The 21,890-nt window shown below is 33.1% G+C and overlaps 1 protein-coding gene and 1 non-coding gene across 2 annotated transcripts in view; one reads left to right on the plus strand and one right to left on the minus strand.

Annotated features, from left to right (window-relative positions):
- The window catches only part of LOC106128388 (uncharacterized), a 241,357-nt gene that overhangs the window by 191,775 nt on the left and 27,692 nt on the right, over window positions 1–21,890 (minus strand). The gene's annotated exons all lie outside the window — the stretch shown is intronic.
- Window positions 654–725, plus strand: TRNAE-CUC (transfer RNA glutamic acid (anticodon CUC)). Its single transcript has one exon. It is a non-coding gene; the product is annotated as a tRNA-Glu (tRNA).

Here is a 21,890-nt window from a genome sequence, read left to right on the forward strand (position 1 = left end):
GTTTATTAATTCGATCTTTATTTTTTTTATGAACAAAGAAATTCTTCGGTAAAACCAAATGTTAAATCATCTCATTAATAATGTAAATGCGAATGTTTAGATGGATAGATGTTTGTTTGAAGATATCTCCAGGACCGTCAACAAATAAATACCACTGTTTAGATCTATTGTAGATATGAAGCAAATCGATCTTCTTTTCCGTTAAGTTTAGTTTTATTTCCATGTAAATCAGTCCGTTAATTAAACTAAACATGTTTCGGGACCATAAAACCTTTATTTACATTTTAAAAATAAATTGCACGTCAAAATTGAATTTGGAATAACACATAATTTGTACCGCACTTCGGATGTAAACAGGAACAAAGATTGTAACTGGAGCGAACACGAAATCGCATCCAATTTGTAAAACAATAAAAATATCAAGACGGTCAATACTTTCATCGAGTTTATGTATATTTTGTTGAATTCAATAATTTTGTACTACTTACGTAAACGTTTTATTGCCTTTCTTTAAGTATGTTGTGTTTTTTTTATTTCTTTGCATTTTATTCTTCAGAGTAAAAAAAATAGTATTAAAAGTAACTACAGAAATTTAATTACTTATACTTTAAAGCTACAAAAATTAGAACTCTAAATTAGATTGTTTAGTATCATCCGATATGGTCTAGTGGCTAGGATACCTGGCTCTCACCCAGGAGGCTCGGGTTCGATTCCCGGTATCGGAAGTACCTTTTTGTTAATTCTTCATGTCAGTCATGGATTTTTTTAGACGCACTTTGTTATTTATTTATTAAAATGTTAATATTATAAAGAGTAAAGATTTTATTTGTTTGCATCGAATAAGCAGCGAAACTACTAAACCGATTTGCAAAATTATTTTACTGTTGGGAAGCTTGATTATTTAGTTCCATTCTTTAAATAGGCAAGATTATTTTTAATCCCTGTCGGACGAAGTTGTGTGCAACAGCTAGTCTAAAAAACTGAATAAATGTTGCAAAAGACTAAAGTGTTCATCTTAATAAACATTGTCATAATATATTTGTGGTAACACAAAAGATAGCTATAGAGAGAAGCTCTCTGTGTAATATAAACAACTAAAAATACCTAAGCATTCTATTTATAAAGCACCTGCAGCACATAAAGGTCACATAGCGCCAGATGCGTCCAACATAATTAAAAAAAAATACCTAAAATATAATAGAAATTATTTATATCACCCAACATCAAACACATTGCAGCAGGTGTCTAGCAACATTGACTATGCCGTTTAATTAATTTAATTTCAGTAAGCACCTGTCGTAACTTTTTCATCTTAATTTATAGAAAAAAGAATATCCCATCTACGTAAATGGTAGTTAAATAGAAATTAGACTTGCAAATTTTGATTTTAACCATTATTTACGTCTAAGTCGTGTTTTGTTATAAGACTTATGCTTATAACAAAACACGTATCTTTGGTCCACATCGAAAGAGTAATGTAGTCAATTATAACCTTTTTTGAGATTTAAGTGGCATTCGATCTGTTATGCTTGTTTGTTAGGCCCATAAAAAATGTTTACTAACAAAGTTTTGTAAAAAATTCCCTGTAACAGATGGTCTATACATCTATTTTTCAATAAAAGCAGCTGGCAATGCGTATAAAAAGAATATTCCACCTGTTTACTGTCTATTACCCAATAAAAAACTTTAAACGTAGCAATTGTAAAGGACTATTAAAGAATTTTAAAATTATCATTTGAAAAAAGGCCGTTAAAAATATGTCGGCACGAGTCAACAGCTGCGCGTTCATTGGTCGACGGCCATTTTTGTTCCAAATTCAAAATTAAATGATTCGATTCAATGAATGCTGCGATGTTAAGGGTTGCGAAGTATAAAGAAACAGAAGAAATATTTTCAGAATCAGAGGGCGTAGCAAGAATATTCTTAAGAACGTCTTCGTAACGTTGTAGGCAAAATTTGTATAAAAAGTGTGCACCGCGTCCTATCGGGTATAAAGTACACCACAAATCTAATAAAAATTCCGATATCTTTTATCCATGACGTTACAAAGGCGTGTATCACAAATATTCGTGCTAGACCCTCAGTTGAAATTAAAGAAACATCGTATAATCACTTATAATAACTCAGAATTGGAGTCTCGCATTTCTAAATATTTTAATAAGCAAATCATGATTTCTTCACGAAATTGTATACAGATGGTTTTGAAAAACCCATTGTAACTTTGTACTCATCGTTTTAATAAAGAAATTAACGTAAATGAATTAGTTACATTGATGTTACCCTTTAATTTTACTGTGGATATCGCAACCCTAACGTCATTCCTGCTGTAATTACCAAAGAGCACGGACGTGTGTCTCACCTGCAGACATTGTTCAAATAATAGTTTTTGTTGAAAACTAATTATGTTCGTAACTGCGTACATTCCGAAATGGAATTGTATTGCAGCATTGCTACCTGCGACGTATTTCTTTTCATGTTGCTGTTCTTTTATTTCTTTATGAATCACTATTCATATATCATCAAATAATTCATGAATGGTGTCTGTATTTTCCCTTCGAAATGACACCACAATGGAAACATAAACATAACAGGTTTATAATGTAATTTTTTTAATCTTTGGTAGTGTAAAATCTTGTTGAAATCTTACTAATATTATAAATTACAATGTTTGTATGGATCGATGTATGTTTGAAGGTATCTCCAGAATGACTAATTTAATAGCCTATGAGCCTAAATGAACATAGTCTGGAAAAATGCATAGGCAACTTATTAAGTTTTTTTTTTGTAATCCAGCGCAATGAAGTCGCGGGCGACAGCTAGTATTGATATATATTTTTTGGATTGAGTAATTATTGTATTATTTTTGTCGTCTACAAACATAATAAAGCTTCGACCTATTTAATTGTTTTATAATTATTATTTGACGCAGACTATACCACAGCTAAAATTACTAGCAATTTTTACCAAACATCCAATAAAGCTTTAATCACCTGTTTTAACGAGTTCAAAATGTTCTTTTAATTTGATAATCGATCGAATCGATACTTCAATTTAATCGATAACAAAGTACTTCGAATCGTTAGAGCGTGCCCTTTGATGTAATCCTATGGAGGGAATGTCTCGAGTTTCGGACGGACGGATGGACAGAGCGACACGCCGCACCTGCCCCTACTTCCTGCTCATCGCTTTTTTTTCTCCACACTTACGGCATTTCCTGGAGTGTCGCGCTGACTTGTACAGAGTAATAACGCGACAGAGAGCTTGCTATTGAGTTTGTGATGCAAAAGAGTAGTTTGTTAATTGATAAGTCATGGTAAAATAATCGGTTAAAAGTAATTTTATTGACGTTAAACGTAAATAAAAATTTAATAAGTAATTAAAATTAAATAAAAACATATTAAAAACAGATTTTTTTTTAGAAAACAAAAGAAAATAGCACTCTCTCAATGTAATGTTAAGTAATATACATTTTTACTTGCCAGTTTTATCTGTGACAAAGCTAATCTGTGGACTTTCTAATTTTATTCACATTGTTTGCAAAGTGAAATAAGTTTTTCGTGCGTTTCAACAAGTCGATCGTCGATTCGATTCATAAGATGTTTTTGTCCGTTTCCACCGGACACGGAGCTGTGAGTCGTTTGAATCTACAGAGCGGAGACAATGACCGTTTGGTTCCCACCGATCCGCCAATACGTTTGAAACGGCACCAAACAATAGGCGTTTGGTTCCCACGGATCCTTAATCGGTAATTGATTGATAGAAGTGACAGTTTTATGATTGATCGTGCTTTATACGGATTATTTTTTACACTTTTCATAGTTACTTGATTGCAATATTGGCAACTGTAATACGTAGTTGTATTTCTTCACTTGTTTTGTTATAATTACGTTTTCATCCGATGAAATATCTGAATCTGTAAATACTGCGGTTATTGCGCAATGAATGAATGAATGAATTACGTAAACAATTCATTGTGTTCAACGTATTGGTTTTTAAATTTTTTATAATTTTTTTTTACAGTATAGGGGTCATGGAATGATAAAGAAATTTGTTAGAAGGCTTAATTAAGCATCCTACAATGTACATCATTCAACGGATGTTCCGGAATGTAATGACAGGTGTACAAAATAATTCTATGTGTATTACTCCTTATCCTTCAACCATTTAAGAGAATGACAGCTGATTGTTTTTTAAGCTCACCGAACAGCGACACCTGGTGGCCATATTTGTTATAAGAAAAATGAACTTTTAAAATGCATTTTATAACCCATTACGTTACTTGTCGCACATTTAATGCTATCATTAAACAAAAAATTGTGATATTAATAATTTCGATGTTTTAAAGTTTCGTTTTATCGCTGTTCATGTCTTAAGTGCTTAAATGTGGGTGGTCATTCTTTAAGTGAAACTTTGGCGAGGAATTTTAATAAGTGAAAACCAAAACTTGAAAAGCCAGTTTTCGTATTTAAATTTTACATTTAGATTAGTTAGGAAAGCTGAAAAGTTATTGAGATAGATGGATTCAGGTGAGTACCAACTTATTTGTCTATTTTTCCTAATTATAATTGTGCATATATTTTTATAGGCTATATTTATGCCCGTTCCATTGTGATACTTTGTTGTCCAAACTGTCTAGCCGACATAGATTCGTATATGCGTTCGTATCACGGGCGTTTACGGATTTCTTGCTATTTTATACTGTATTATATGACTACTGCATGGGGTGAGTTGACCTTTACATCTATAAATCTCTTTGTATAGCTTCGCTACTGGCTGTTTTATTTTTAAAATGGGATATATAAGCTACATACTTTTATGACTAAATACTTTATCTACAAGACGCTTAACTGTTATATAGACTGACAACGATATCTGTCAATGTGGATATAAGGCAAATTAAATTAAAAACAACCCCTTTTAACTTCAAAAAGTATCAAAACGATCCTTTTCGTACTGTAGCTGTCATGTCATATTTTTTATTTTATGCCATTTTCTATGTCCATGTAGGTTTTACATATTTTCTGACAAAGTAAACCGCGACAGTAGCGCCTCTCACCGGCTCAGATATCCTTGTTTGACCATACGTTGACATCTGTCATGATGAAATAGACACAAGAAAACATTTTACATGGCAGGTCGGCTCGTCGCTTCGGCCAGAGCGCTTCCATTTCATGTCACTTTCTATATATCATGTTACAAACGTGTTGATAAACGATCTAATATAATATTTTGATAAACATTAGATAAAAGTTGAATTTATAATAATAAAAATAACAGATCGTATCTACGTTAAGTTGATAGTGTTTTTAATCATTATACTTTTAAATGTAAAAGGCATACGTATGAAAACATTGCATTCAAAGTCTGTCTCCCTTAATGTGGATTTAGTAGAAATCTCCACTAAGGGACGCTCACTGTGCAATAGTCATTGGCTGGATACTCATTCTGTGAAATTTCTAACTTAATAGTCTATAATATGTAGGAAATACAGAATATAATTATAATGCGGTTCAATTTAAAATAGTTATGAGGAATCAATGTCAAATATCATTTGATTCGTAACCGACGTTGTCATACGATTGCACAACAAGGCAATTTCATGGTGTTTGAAATCAAATTAAAAGAACACTTGTCGGCAACTACTTATACATGTCGGCATGATTGATATCAAAAAAATAAATTGTACAGGAAATAAACGCAACGGCATTCATTCAATTCGTTCGTATTGTATCACTTCACACACCGGACACGCTTCAATGAATTATCTTCAAACTTAGGGTTGGTTAAATAGGAATATTAATAAAAGAAAGCCGACTATACACCTATGCAAAGATGACGGTTGTGTTCTCTTTATCCCCATGTTAGCAACTAATATTATATTTAGTCGGTGCAAGTCGGACATAATCTGACTCTTGGACTATAGATTCGGCTATTCGACAAAAACAAATTAACAACCCTTTCAAATCAATTTGTTTATGCTAAAAAAGATCATAACATCATGAACATAAAGTACACTTTTGAGTGTATTAAATACATAACTATAAATTACAATGTATATTATGCATATTTAAAAAAACATTTTACGACGCAAGTTATAAAGGAAAGGTAAAGCCATTAAACTTAAAAAAAAAAAAGTACCGTTTGTTACCCGGAAAACATACTTTGTTTACATATGTTAGTGACAACCCTATTTCTCAAATATAATGTGAAAGTAATTATAAATGCAAGGCGAAACCTTTTTGCCCTACACAAGGTATTCATATTTCGTAGTATTGGTTGTTTGGACATTGAGTATAACTCATTTCCCAGTCAGTATAGTGTTTGCGGCCCTTACATTTGGATAGCTGTTTAACATTTTCAAACAGTACTGACGTGTTTTGAATACTCAATAACTAGCATATTGTCATTTCCCAGCGGCATTTTGCTGCAGCAGAAAACTTAAATACATAAATATTTATTTCAAAATAAATAGTTATAACAAAAGAAGTTGGGACCTATCGGAAGGGTTAGGGTTGCGTATATCATTGCCAAAAAATCCTATAAAAGAAGTAAAAACAAAATTTAAATTTCGAATATAAATTTTTTTCTTCTATTATTTACTGGTATAGATAAAAAATTGGTCTATTCAATGACAAACAATAGACGGAGCCGATGCATCGTTTAATGTTCGATTTTCAATTGTTTTGTGGTTGCAATCACCGGCTGTCTGGGCACGTATTCCCGCGGTCATATCAATGAGGGATGGCGCCAGACATTTTAGTGGTTCGAACCTCGGAGAAATTGAATGTATTTCGTATACCACATGACTTTTATTGAAAATAAACACAGATGTCCGTCAAATATGTCAGGGAATTATTAGTTACAAAATTAACGTATGACTCATTTGTAATTTAATTTTAACGGTTTATATTACTACATAACTTTAATATAAGTTGAAGATAAAATTTACATCTCGGAAATTTGCATCTGAAAGTTTCTCCGCTATTCCGACGAGTAAAATTAACATTTTGAATAGCTAAGGTTTACAAAGAGATATGTTAACGGTTTCTGCGACACTGTCTTTCCGAACGTCGACCATCTGACAGCTCGTGACAGTTACACATGTCAAATTGACAGTTGACAGTAGAGAGACAGTCCGACGTTTGCCTCCGCGGTCAGTTGAACATTTACCTTCTTTGATGAAGGTCTCAACAAGTCACGATGGGAAAATTCATATGTTTAATTTGTTTATCATTTTTTAACTACATATTTCAATGTTTTTTTTTGTCTTTTTCTTAATTTAAAAGTACTGTTATGTTGAAACAAAAGTTCATAATAATTTTCAATTATATCATTCTGTTTATAGAAACAAAAGTTACAAAGTTATAAAATGGTGTTTGATTGCACATGTCCAAATTTGACACCTATTGGTCCGTCTTAATATATGACCGAACTTGTGCTCTATTTGTATGAAGATATATACTAATATCGTAGCGTAAACAAACTTGCCTTTTGCAATAGCATGTTGCCAATTAATATGGAATTAATTATCATATAATCCATAGTCTTACTTTACACGAACTGCTTTTTATTACAAAAGCATAACCTAAGTGCATTAACCTAGAGTAATTGCTTAATTATCTGTCACGCCGTCCTTCCCGCGCAAACCGGACATTGTAATTTAATTTGGCGCGAACACAAAAAGGCGCGTTCACAAAGCGCCTGCGCACAATGTTATCAGCGCCATCTATCCGCTGCGTCCGTTACGAGATAATTTAGGCATCCTGCTGGGCGTACGGGATGTTTTGTTCGATGCAGATATGTATTTGGATGAGCTTTCATGTTTTCATTTGGAACATAAAACAATCCATCTATCACAATATCTTATATTTATGAGTACAGAATGAAACATTCTGCCAAGGAGTTTGCATATTGGCCGGTGTTCCTTTGCCTTTTGAATCATTAAGAAAAAGTTAAGTGAAAAAATAGAGAAGAGAATAACGCAGGAACAATAGGATGTAGTTTCGAATGGCGCGCGAGAGATTTATTATGTAAATAATGTATATGATTGTAATACAAGTGATTTCACAACGATTAAGCGCATTTTTGCTGCTGTGCTATTTATACAACATTTGCTTCTTCTTTCCAACATTAATCAAATAAATTGTTTATTATATTTTGTTTCGCTACTTTATGACTTTAACATTTAAACAAACCTGCCGCAATTGAGTTGAAAGATTCTTGCCGTTGATAAAATTACCTGAAAACAAAATGACATTAAATTAGTGAAGAAAAAATAAACTCTGTAGTATTTGACTATACGATGCACATACGCAACAGACATTTTCGTTTTCATATTGCTTAGTAACGGACATTTTATGTCACCAGAGACTATAATAATAGCTAACATGAGTCATCTGTTTCCAACAGGTATGGTTACAAAAAGGGCTCATAAATCTATTGTCCAACGCTCATAAAACGATTATGATACCTGAGTGACCGGCATGCATCATGTAGGGTCGACACTCGCTGTATTGCCCGTGTAATGCATGTCACAGTTAAATTGTTAACGTTGTTAGTATAAAAATTCTCTAGATTTACTCTTTAACACAAATTTCTTTAGATTATAAAATTGCGTATTGATATTATTTTGCCTTACATAATTACAGAATATAACTAATGATACAAAAACATAATAAAAATATTAATGTAATTTCGTGATAAATAAAAAACTAGCTTAATTTAAAATGCATAATTAGTCAGTCAGATTATAAACTAACGATGTTTATAATTTAACGGTGACATATGTATCGCATTGTCTATGCTTGTGTCGTTGCGCCTCTCTATTGTTTGGTTATTTTTATCTGTAACCATCTGCCCGTAATTGTTTTTATTTATTTACTGGCCAGTTATAAAAATTGTGTGGTGGTCAGGTATTCTTTTTTTAAATTCACGCATGTTGGAATTCATAAAAGATGAATGAGCATTCAAATACACCACGGTACTTTTTTATATTATAAAACTCTGAATGAAAGATAAAAACCTGTATTTAAAAAGATACAATTTAATAACCAAAACAAACTTTACTACTTTAACAAGGTTTAGGATTTTTTTTACATGGGATCAGTTAGGAGTAGAGCCACAATTTCTTGTTTGCGTCTGTGTGCTTGTCGCATTTTGAGTCCTAACTACATTATCCTTCATAAAAATGTTGACAAATTTATTGAATTTAGTTCATATTGAAACTAAAATATCGCAGAAATTAAGTTTTTATACACATCTATAGTTACTACCTAGTCTTTGCGTTCATGTAACTAAAATAATTTATTTTTAAATGCCATCTTTCATAGCTAATATTCCTGTGCGGCAGAGATTTCGTGTGCCCCGTCACCCGATACGGCGGCCCCCCGCTGTCGGGGTACCGTGGTCAAATTGACCCGTGGGTCAGGTTGCTATACTTTTGTACTTTTTGCTGCGTCAGTCTTATAACGTTATTGCATCGCGTTGTTCTCGCAATATGGACCATAACAATGACTTCGTTGAAATTTAAGGGGCCCTTAAACATCTGATATAGCTTATTTTTCTTGCTTACCCTGAGTTTCTGAGACCAATCTTTGTATTAAAAATATCGTTCTGTTATCTTAGACAAAATAAAGATGATAGTATGTTTTAAACAGAGATTTTGGCTTTTTAAACCCATGGTTAGGGATATCTCTTATGATTTCGTAATATTACTCCACGCGTAACGCGTAACGTATCGCTCACTGAGCGACGGGCCGCGTCCGCGAAATAATACCAGTACCACTCATACTGATGAAGGGCCCCCGATGGGCTCGAAACTAGTCGGTGCCGTCACCGGACGAATATACGTGAGTGTTTAGCCGTTTTTATATCAGTTTAGTATAATTTGTCACGAAAGTTTGAATAATTTATTTACAATACTTCAACGTTATTACAAAAATAATTATTATTAATAGATGTTTACTAATTGTTTTCTGCAAATATTTAAATTATGGTTTCCAAAAAACCTTTTAACGAATTTGTTTTACAGTTTTGGTCAAATTTAAAACAAAATAAATCTCTTAAATCATACAGAGATAGAGATCGTGTAGACGCTTTCTAAACTTAAAGTCTCTTAAGTAAGCTAAGGATTATTTTAATCGGATGGACGATATTTTTTGTGCTGTTCGTTTCAATTTGCCGCATTATTGCATTTTCGTATCGACGGCTCCTAACTTTTTTGATATCAAATTATATTAAATTACGCTTATTATTTGAAAATTATGTACCAACGGATTAAAACAGATTTTAATATTATGAGAGTCAAACTAGTGATGTGACAAGTATCTATGTCAAATATCGACAACTTAATACTCTAGAGCGTTTAATATTAAAAACAGGATAATTTAAGCAATCATTGATATTATAATACCTTTAGTAATATTAATTCAAGTCGAAACCGGTTTGTGGACATTTATTAAGATCACCATAAAGTTGATATTTTAATTTACATGACAGCTACCTGACTTTTTATCGGCTTACTTACGACAATCACTAATTGTCACATCGAATTGATTATTGCTATAAAAATATATGCAAGAGTAATTTAAACCGATTAGCGGGTAATTGATGTCAATCTTTTTTAGCTTTTTAAATCATTGAATTATTTATTGATGACCTGTTGGATTTTTTGTCTTTATATTAAAAAAAAATTGAGCATTATATAACTGGCCAGAATAAAATTACTATACCGATATAAAAAAGTAAAGTGTGTATAAGATTTCTTTCTTTATAACATCAGTACAGATGTCGATAAATATTCTAAGGATGATACACAACCATAAGTTATCGAGTTTCTGAACATGATTGCGGGCATTTATTAAACTGAGTGGAGAGATGTCGCAATTTATTACAAGAATTGCTTACAAGGAATGCTTTTTGCTTGGACTATTGCACATAAGTATCGATACTTCATATTTGTTAGTAACGGTACATTACTAGAGTCGCTTTATAGATCCTGTGGTTTATGGAGAGGGGATATTATAACGTAAATCAGAATTATTATTTAACGGTTAAGTTACGCTATACTGCCGATACGCATTTATACTATGACTTGATAGTAGCAGATAATTTGTGTTTTAAACTAAAATACTATTGTTTTTTATCAATGTAACTAATACTTTATTTAACTATTGCATCTAAGGCATTAGGCTACATATAAAACTAAAAATCTAGAATCTAAACTCTACGATTGTTGTGGAAAAAGCAAGTGAAACCACCTGGAAAATGAAAGTTTAGTACTCTACTCTGTAGTTTCCTGCAATCTGCCTATCTGACCTAAATACTTATCTGTGAAGTTCGATCACCTGATATCGTATAACTCACAAGTTCCCAGCGTTCATTCCCACAGAGTTCAATCCGGCTGTTGATTAAGTGCGTACAGACATACACGTAAGGCACGTCTACTCTAATGAATGCTTAGAAATTATTACAACCACGCACGCAGTATCATAAATTTATTTTAAATTGTTTGGAGACATTATACAAAATACAAACTAAAAAAAGATATTTTGTCTTTGGATTCGAATTTTTATTGTGGTCTTAAACTTAGGTAAGTTTATCTATGCTAATATTATAAAGAGGTTTGATTGATTGTGTGCTTGATTCTTTGCATTGAATGTGGTCCGAAGCTATCATTATTGTAGAATTACACTATCCTGCTAGTGTTTATATATCGTGTTTATCAATCATGCTATTAGGAAGAAAATCCGACATTGTGCCGGTGTACTAGCGCAACACTAGTCTTGCCAAAATATCGACGTATATGTCCCCTCACTAATCATTCTGACAGTTTGTCACAAAAGCGCGCTATTCGCGGCAAAGGATTCTAACTAATAATGTCTAAAAATACAAACCTTAATTGTTTTAAGACAAAAAAAAATAATTTCCAAATATGGTAAATACTATATTTTAAAATAAAAATACAAATGGTCATGTAATTCAATAAGTATAAACAGTGCTTTCATTCTCTGTTAGCGATAAAATTCAGCTGTATCGTCCATCATCTCGCTAAGTGCGGTAATTTATCTCTCAACAAATCGCAGTTCCTGACCTACACGATCTGAGAGCGAACTCTTGTAACACAACTTGCCTTAAACGGATCGCACCGGCCGCGGCCAAACAGCGGACTTGTGTTTTGTAAACGCCGCGTGAACGACACAAGTCCGGTTTACACCGAACGAACGAATGCTTGTTTGTTGTGTTACAATTTACAATTCGTACAACTTTACAATTCGTTTCACAATGTTGCTAAAATTAACTTCTTAAATAGTCCAAAAGATTGTCAGATATACATTTTTTTAACAAACGACATCTACAGCCTCTTGGTCCGTAGTCTTTTGCACATATTCCTTATGCTAAATTACAATAGCGAGTTTTTTTTTTTAGTTTTTTCTCCTAACAAAAACCTGTGGTTATGGAGACATTTGACGGTCAGATATTAATTTGCACTTCTTAAAACTTTAACGATGTCATCACGAATGTTATCAGGTCAACGTCCGAATAACTAATAAATTAATTAAGAATTTATTGGTGTGATTTAAATAAAACAACGTTCGTGACCACACTTACTAAAATTTATAACATTGTTACGCTATTTTCAATAAAAAATAGACACTTATTAATTTCAATTCGTGATCATTTTCCGATATCTACAGTAAATATAAATTCCTGTACATTCATTTATCTCTCAATCTTTTTAAACATCAAGACTTGAAACTAGAAATGCCAATTTAAATCTTCGACAAAAATAAACTTGTCTTCCAATAGTGACTGAACAATGCCGAACATTTGTTCGCATGTTCGCTTGTAACATTTCTGAGAAAGAATGTTAACAATATAAACAGGTAGTGTCCGAGGCAAAGATTGTATCTTAATTTAGATGATGAACTGCTCGGACGCACTGTGAAATGACGAAGAACTTTATGAGTTAGAATATTAGTTGAAGTTTTAGACATTTGATAAATAGTAAGAGCGTAATATTAATATTATAAACTAGCTGTCGCTGTAATATGTCTGCGGGGAATTAAAAATAAAACTTAATAAGTAGCCTGTGTGCTCTTTACTATGTTCTTCTTCTATGCCAAATTTCAGCGAGATCCATAAAGCATTTATAATATAATTATTATAATATGCGAAAGTTTGGATGAATGTATGTTTGTTAAAAAATATCTGCAGAACATCTCAAAGGACCTAAATGAAATTTAAAATAGATGTAGAACATAGTCTGTAAGTACACATAGACAACTAATGAAGATTTTTTTATTCCCTGCAGACGGAGTCGCAGGCGACAGCTAGTAAGAGTATAAACATATGTATCAGTTTAATTTATAGTTCTTTTTTTAATTTTTATATTCTACTTTCACGAAACTCTGAAGGATCTAACATATAGTCAACAAGCCTGTTGTCTCAAGTAATAACGGTATTTTTAATGGGACTGGTTCGCATCGCAATATGCTCAGGCTAATTGTGTGCGATCATTTTCAATACCATTAGGGGATAATTTAAATAATTCGATACTTGTGTGTGGAGCCACTCGTAAGAGTTGCTCTTAATCGTTGAATTAACGGTATTTAAATAACGTGGTCTGTGATTTTTTTTCATCTAATTCATATTGTTAATTACAATTAAGTTTTTTTTTAATTTGATATGTATTACTGGGATGATAAAAAACAAAAGAAATTATGTCCAACAATATTTGTACCAGTACAGTTTTTGTTCTTGGGATGGATAGTTTCTTTTACTATGTTGTGATCTGTCCTAGATGTAAATTTAGTAGGGTTTAATAATGTTTTTAACTCCTAATCGCCGTCACATCATTGAGTCTGCCTAAATTCAAGCCTACTTTAAGTTAGGGGTACCAATTCGAAGTGGGTTAGTGTGGTTGTTTTAAGCTAAGTAATCTATAGGTGAGAAATTAACTCTAGTGACTAATATACCAGGGTGGTCACAAACGTGGTAAAACTATCGAGATTTGATGTCGTAATAAAAGTGTTCATTGAAATTCAGACAGCGAAGATCTATTTCATTGTGTGCGCGTAAAAGATCTTATCCCTTCCAGTCGAATTAATAAAGGATAGTAAGATTCAAGAAAGTCGACTAGTTAGTGTGGATGGTATAACACAAAAGGTAACAAATTTATTGACTACGAAAGCCCAGAAGACTTAAAGTTTGGCACATGAACAAATATTTATCTTTGATATAGTTTTTAAAAGCTGCTTACAAATTAATTGGCCATTTAAAATAATTTATCCTATCCTATACCTTACTAATATTTTAAATGCGAATTTTTAGATGGAGGGATGTTTGTTTAAAGGTATCTCCAGAACGGTTGCATAGATCTAGCTGAAATTTGACATCGATGTACATCATAGTCTGGAAGAACACATAACTACTTATTAAGTTTTATTTTAATTCCGCGCAGACGAAATCGCGTGCGATAGCTATTAATGTTATAAAGTCGCTGGCAACAAGTAGTATTGTTTTGATTACATCAAAAATCTATTCTAATTGATGTTAAAATGTAGCATTATTTTTATAAGTAGCTGTTTCACGAGTTATTACTGTATTCCGGTTTGCTACTCACGTTTAATAATCACATCATTTTATTTACCTTTTTTTTGCCACCGGTGGCGCCAACGACCAGTTTTTGTGGTCGTTTTTTGATATTTTTTTATCACGTCCTCGTTATGATTGTAATAACTCACTGGAAGCGGAAATTTGTTAAACGAGTCGTCGAATTACTGTTGAAACAATAAAAATGTTTTATAATGAACTTGAAATGTGTTTCATGAATTTATATTTATGGTACAAAATATACATTTTTGTTTAAGTTTCTTTTCTGCTTCAAATTTTAGTAAATAATAAATCAGTATATTATATACCTTTTTTTCCAGAGAGGAATGCTTTATGCATACTCCGCGCCCCAGGGGGGACGCGGTAGTTATGTGGGATTCTCCTCCATAGCGGAGGCATACCCACTAAACCTCTCTGCTCCTCCAACGCATCGGGACGGGACCACGGGTACGCTTTCGCTCTCGTCCGCGGCCCAGTATATTATATACTTGGAGGAGAGACACACAAGACATACAACAATGGAAATGTTTAGAGGAGGCCTATCCAAGAGGCACATTGAGATTAGGGACATCTTATAAATTTTTTAATACATGTAACTATATAATATCAAATAATTTCAGAATAAAGGGCTATATTATTATTATTATATACCATACTACCGAGCGTCTGTGACTCAATTGTTAAGCGCTTGACTGAACCGGACAGTAATCTAAAACGTCCAAGTTCGATTCCCGCCATGTACCAATGTGTTTTTCGCTTTTATAATTTCATATGTACATGTATCTGACGTCTCAATGGTGAAGGAAAACATAGTAGTGTAACCCTACACATATCAACAAAGAAATTCAAAGATACGTCTGAAATTAACCAGCACAGGGCATGTGTTGACTATGACCTTTTTTTGGTATCGGGGGGGAAATCTTCGGAAGATACCCTGCCTTTTGAGGGAAAGACAGGGTTATGTGAGATTCTTACTCACTAAAACCCGCTCGGTGGCCAACCTCAAGTGCGACTGCGAGGGTCCCGGGATCTCCCAAGGAACGCACCGGAACCCTTTTACTCTGGGCTTCTGTACGACTCATGTGTTGACTATGACCTAGCCACCTTAAAATGGGTAGAGTCAGACCCTCGATGGAGCCTTATTATGAAACGACGATATCCATACTATATAATATGTAAATCTGAAGTGTTTTTGTCTACATTTATAATAGTAAAATCAAACATATCATAAAACATGCAAGTTACAAAGTCGGTAGGCGCTACACCGTTGTGTAAATATTTTGCATCAAACATTTCGGCATCTTGTGTTTTATTCAACACAAAACCATTGTACAAGACCTCTACTTGAACAAAGATACATGATTTCAAAGATCAATATATGTTGGACAATGTCTTTTAACTTGAGCCGTTGTGTGTAAGTTGCTTAATTGTGCCAAGTGTCTAATTAAATTGGTGGTTTTTGTATCGGTAACTGGGTCGGTACGGTCTAAACAAACGAGTCAACTGTTTAAGCATATTTACACGAAGTGTGTCAGCAGAGACGTGGAGATCGGACGCTACGGTGTTTCATAATTTAACCTCAAGTATGTGCTAAATATAACGTGACCACATAACGAAACTACGTAAATAGGAACGTTATTAGACTATCATTTGTTTATATAAAAGAAAAACGTTATTTGGTGTTTGAAATAAGAAAAATATCCATAAATGTTATTGACATTCGAAAATGTTACTGAATAAGATTAATAATAGTACTAAATGTATGTTTATTACCTATCTCGTATGAAATTAAATATTAATTTAATAAGCAAATAGACTCTTGAAACCTAATGATACAGATGCTGTAATTTTTACCTAACTTACTTTTCAATTATAATTCAAACGACGTTTATATCCAATGAACTTAAGCAAACAGCAGTAACAAGATGCTAAAGTAATTTAGTTTTCTTATACTCCTATCTTATCTTATATCTTTAAATGAGCAATATATGTATGGAATCTCGGAATCGGCACCAACGATTTTCATAAAATTTAGTATATAGGGAGTTTCGGGGGCGATAAATCGATCTAGCTAGGAATAATTTTTAGAAAATGTAATTTTATTCGTGTTTTATCGATAATCAACTTAAACATAAACTTAACTTTTTCTATCGGTAAGATCGAAAAATATTATTCATATTTCATCATTTTATTAGTAATTCGTACTTAAATATAACTTCCAAAATTGGAGTTGAAGTACGAATTGAAAATGTCTATAAGATTGTAAAAACTAATTGAATCACAGCTTGAAGAACGAACAATCGTGTGTAGACACATTATCTCACGCATCAGGTAACAGACATGCAATCACATCCCCGAGGTTACATTCTATGTTAGGAGAACAAAGCGAACTTTGAAAAAATTATGATTTTTTTAATTATTTGTAGTTTCGCGACCAACTGTTAGATTGTATAGAAATGCGTTGACAATTTTGGGACATGAATAATTCGAAAAAATGTGTATAAAACTAATCAAAGTAAAAGTAAGACTAGACATTAATAATCAATGATTTCATTGTAAAAACACGTGTATAAAAACATACGTTCATCCCGCTCATTATCTTTGCAAAAACAGAGATAACAATATGCTTTAATACAAATGTGATGATATGGTAGTAGAAATTCATAGTAGGAATTACTAAATCGCGTCCGCTTGTGACTTACATCCGCAGCAACGTTCCCAGAAGACTTTCTCATGACGTATGTAACGCAGTACGTTTCTTTTGACGATATATAGACGAGAATGTATCCTGTCGCATGGCACTCACTTGTTTTACCTGTTCATACAACAAAAACTGAACGTGGAAAGAACTAGTCATAGAGATTCGATTTTATAACTTACTAGCTGATGATCGCGGCTCCGTCTGCCCGGAATTATAAAAAACATGATTAGTAGCCTATGCGTTCTTCCAGACTATGTTCTATGTCCATGCCAAATGTCATCGAGAATCATTCAATGGTTTTGGAGACATCTTCAAATAAACAGCCATGCATCCATCCATCTATCCATCTAAACATTCGCAGTTATAAGTAAGATAGTAAGTAGTAAGATTTATTATGTTATTTCTAGCATTATAAGTATGTAGCGTTACAAATATAATGTAAAAGATTAGCAATTTTCCTCTAGTTAAATACGGGTGGAAGGTATTAAAGACGACCGTTGGTAGCCGAGCTCAAAATCTCTGTATAAAACATATTGTCATCCCTGTCATTACCTTTGACAAAACAGAGAAAACAATAGGATTGAGCAAGTATTTTAGTCCCAGAAACCCACGGTTAGTACAGCACGTATTGCCAAAAGTCTATAGAAGTGTGTTTCTAATCTTCTGTTTTATATTCAGTACTGGTTTCTTATCTATACTAATATTATAAAGCTGAAGAGTTTGTTTGTTTGTTTAAACGCGCTAATCTCAGGAACTACTGATCCGAATTGAAAAAGTCTTTTTTTGTTGGATAGTCCATTTATAAAGACTTTAGGCTATATAACATTACGTTGCGACCAATAGTTTTTTTTAATTCCGCGCGGACAGAGTCGCGGACGACAGCTAGTCATATAATAAAATTAAAGGTCGTCTAAATTCTACAGGAGATTTTGTACGCCTATAAAAAGAAACCAAATAGCTTCGAGTTTGTTTATACTTTTAGTACACAAACTTTCTAATGTTCGTCCAATTAACAGCTAACTTTACGATAGATCGAATTTGCCCGCGAATCTCGAATCAAATCCGAACAATGTTAAAGTAATAAAGCTCTCATTCCCTTGGCATTGCTCCATTTAAGTTTCAAATGTAATTAACACTGATTTCAGTAAAGAACAAGAGATGGCGCTCATAAAAAGTCTATAAACAACGTTGAATCAAGTTTATAAATAAGACACAATGTTTTGATACTGAGCTATTCCGCCCTTTCACTTGACATTAACGAATGATGATTAAATAAAAATATATTCTGGATACACATTAAAAAGAAGCAATAAAAATAAGATTAATAATTACATATAACTGTAATTTATAGTATTGCTTCATAAAGCTTCATAAAAGAAAGGTTCTAGTTGTTGTTTGTGGACTCTGCGAAAGTTTCCACGTTTTCAGATAATCTTACTAATATTATAAATGCGAATGTTTAAATGGATAGATGGATGGGTGTTTGTTAGAATGACTGAATGGATCTCGCTGATATTTGGCATAGATGTAGAAAAAGTGTGGAAGAGCACAGAGACAACTTATTATTTTTTTTTAGTTCTGCGAGGACAGCAACGCGTGCAGAAGCTAGTCATATCGATAACATATACTACGCAATTAAATAATTTCGTTTTTTAAACGTCGTATCTAAAATAACTGATCGTTGATGTTAGGTTTTCCTCCTCCGATAGACACTCGTAAGCGTGCAATCCCACTGCCGAAACATAAGTACTATACTATTTTATTCTTGAAAAATTGAGATAATTTTTTTTGTAGTTATTCAGCAGTGGAAATTCACAGTTAGATTTTTACGAGTGCCTTGCATGTGTGCACTTGATAGACCATAAACTCACTTGACAGATGTAAAATTAGACGTTAAACGTCGTAAAATTGTTACGTTTTCGGACGCAACATTCTCCTTCACCGGGTATCCATTAGTTGGATGTGTTCGACGTCGTAATTCCCAGTTTTTATACGAAATAATTCATGATCGTAAACAGGTTTATTGGTGTACCATTTAAAAAGTCTATCGCTTTTACTGATACGTTCCGTTTTTAGTATCGGAAACGATCTTTTTGGATGAGAAAGCTGATGTTTGCGGAAATAAATTTTGTAAAAATCTTATACGCTAAATTATTTACAGCGATATCTCTTTAGTTGTTCTGGCGTGACGTATTAACAAACATCCATCCATCCATGTTAACTTTCGTATAATATTAGTAAGATGTTCTTTAATTTGAGTTAGTGTAGTGTTTGTGGGACTTAAAAACCAAAAGTAATTAATGTCGACTGTAAGAAAGAACATCAAAGAAACACGAGCCCGTTACTCAGTCAGATAAATATAGAATGAATGATAATTAAGAGCTATTAAAATGAATCATTCATTAATCATAGGAAAGATTCAATCAATGAACTAAATACAATGGATTCAACAAGATTGATTCGTATATTTAAGATTGTAAGATATTCGATGAGATATATTAAACTCTTTGTTACAAACCCGTTTAGAGTCTGAATCAAGTGAATAAGCAATTAACTGGTTTAAAACTCATATATTTTATCTTGACAATGCAAGATATTAAAATGAACACAGACCAAACCTCCATTAACCCTATAGAAATAGCCATTATCACTGTAAACCTACCTATGTACCGTTGCAAGTAAACCAAACATTGTAACAAAGCATTTTTAAGTTGCTTCTTATACATTCTTGTCCTTACAAAATAATCGACGTCTTATGGTGATAGAGTAAAAAAGGTTTTTGACAGGTCAGGTATTTTTGCTTCCTATAACATTGGAACTTATGCAACAATCAGGAAACAAAGTCGAAGGTAAAAGCTGGTGCTAATGCGCATTGAAAGTTAATCCCAGAGCTCGTTTGAGACATTAAGATGATTCATAAGGAAGCATTTGTCGCGGCGGCGCGGCTCAGGCACTTCATGGGGACTGATTAAAAATGCATAGCCCGCGGATCCTGTTCCTCTGCTGATAGGATCGTGTCTCGACTCATAACTCATGCAGATTATTGCAGAAATACGTAGAGATGTAATTAAATGGCCACTGGTACCATCACCGGGATATGTTACCGCATGAATTTATTCAATTCTATTTATAGTGTTTAATTGAAAATCATCAGTGGTTAGGGTTATTTATAAAAGGCAATCTTCAAGACAAAAGAGCTAGAATAGAAAACAGTTTCTTACTTATATGATGAAGGAGTATATTGGAAAACAATATCCGATTTCTGTGCTTGCCCTATTAGCAAGATGTACATAAGGCTTCGTAATTATATGGATATATAAACTAGATAGATAGATAGATAAACTAGGATTCATCATCATCATCATCAGCTCACTATATGTCCCCACCGAGGCGCTCGGAGCCTACCCTAAGTTAAGGGTGACTAGGCCATAGTCAACCACGCTGGCCAAGTGCGGGTTGGTTGACTTCACACATATCTTTGAATTTCTTCTCAGCTATGTGCAGGTTGTAAACTAGGATTATAACTAAATATTTTAGTTTGTTTCTAAGACTTTTTATCATGGAATAATTAAACAAAAAACATACAATATTTAAATATATTTTTTTCTTGCCTTCAAAAATTTCATAAGACAAAAACAAAAGGTAATCAAACCACATTCCTATCGTTAGAAGACCCGTAGGGATTAACAATTGTTCTGTTGGAACCGCAGATAGTGTGCGGAGCTTCTATCTACAAATGTCATTAGGTCTCTTAGGAATGACACTCCGAGATATCGGCTTCCGTTCTGTCGGTAGCAAATGAACCGTATCTGTATCGTGAATGCTTTAAAGTGTTCCAATCAAGGGAATGCTAAAACGTCAGATATACGAATAACGATGAACTATAGACGATTCCACATTCAATTAAAGCGTATAGGATAAGTTCCAAGATTAATTCTGAGTATCGAATTCTTCATTGTATAAATACAAAGTATGACAAGATTAGCTGTCGCCTGCGACTCTGTCCGCTTGGAATTAAAAGAAAACTTAATTATTAGGCTATATCTTCTTTCAGGCTACGTTCTACATCTATGCCAAATCTTAGCGAGATCCATGCAACCGTTCTGGAGATATCTTCATACAAATATCCATCCATCCGAATGTTCGCAATTATTATATTAGTACGATTCGTATAATTAGGGAGCTGACAGCCAACCTTCAAGGTTGGACGGGCAGCTTAAGTGACAAAATAAACTATAACAAAATTGGCATTTAGGCAAGATATTTGTTGTTTTCACTTATATCCAGGGTCAAAATAACAATTTTCACGACGCGTGTGCCATCAAATTTACAACCCAAACATCTGGTAGTCGTTATAATACATTGTCAAAGGTCTCGTCATTAAATTTTACAAGTTTTCGTGCGATTCAATGTTACCGTAAAATTTTACTTCGTTCAACTTTCATTCTTTAATTAAAGATTATTGTGTAGCTATTGGAAAGGAGTTGGTGATTTCAAATTCTACAATTTACAAAATATAGAAAGTTCAAGTTTAACCTACTAATCATTGGTATACTATTATACCATCAATTTAGAA

This window comes from Papilio xuthus, unplaced genomic scaffold, assembly GCF_000836235.2.
Source record: "Papilio xuthus unplaced genomic scaffold, Pxut_1.1 DF828780.1, whole genome shotgun sequence".
NCBI classification, from domain to species: domain Eukaryota; kingdom Metazoa; phylum Arthropoda; class Insecta; order Lepidoptera; family Papilionidae; genus Papilio; species Papilio xuthus.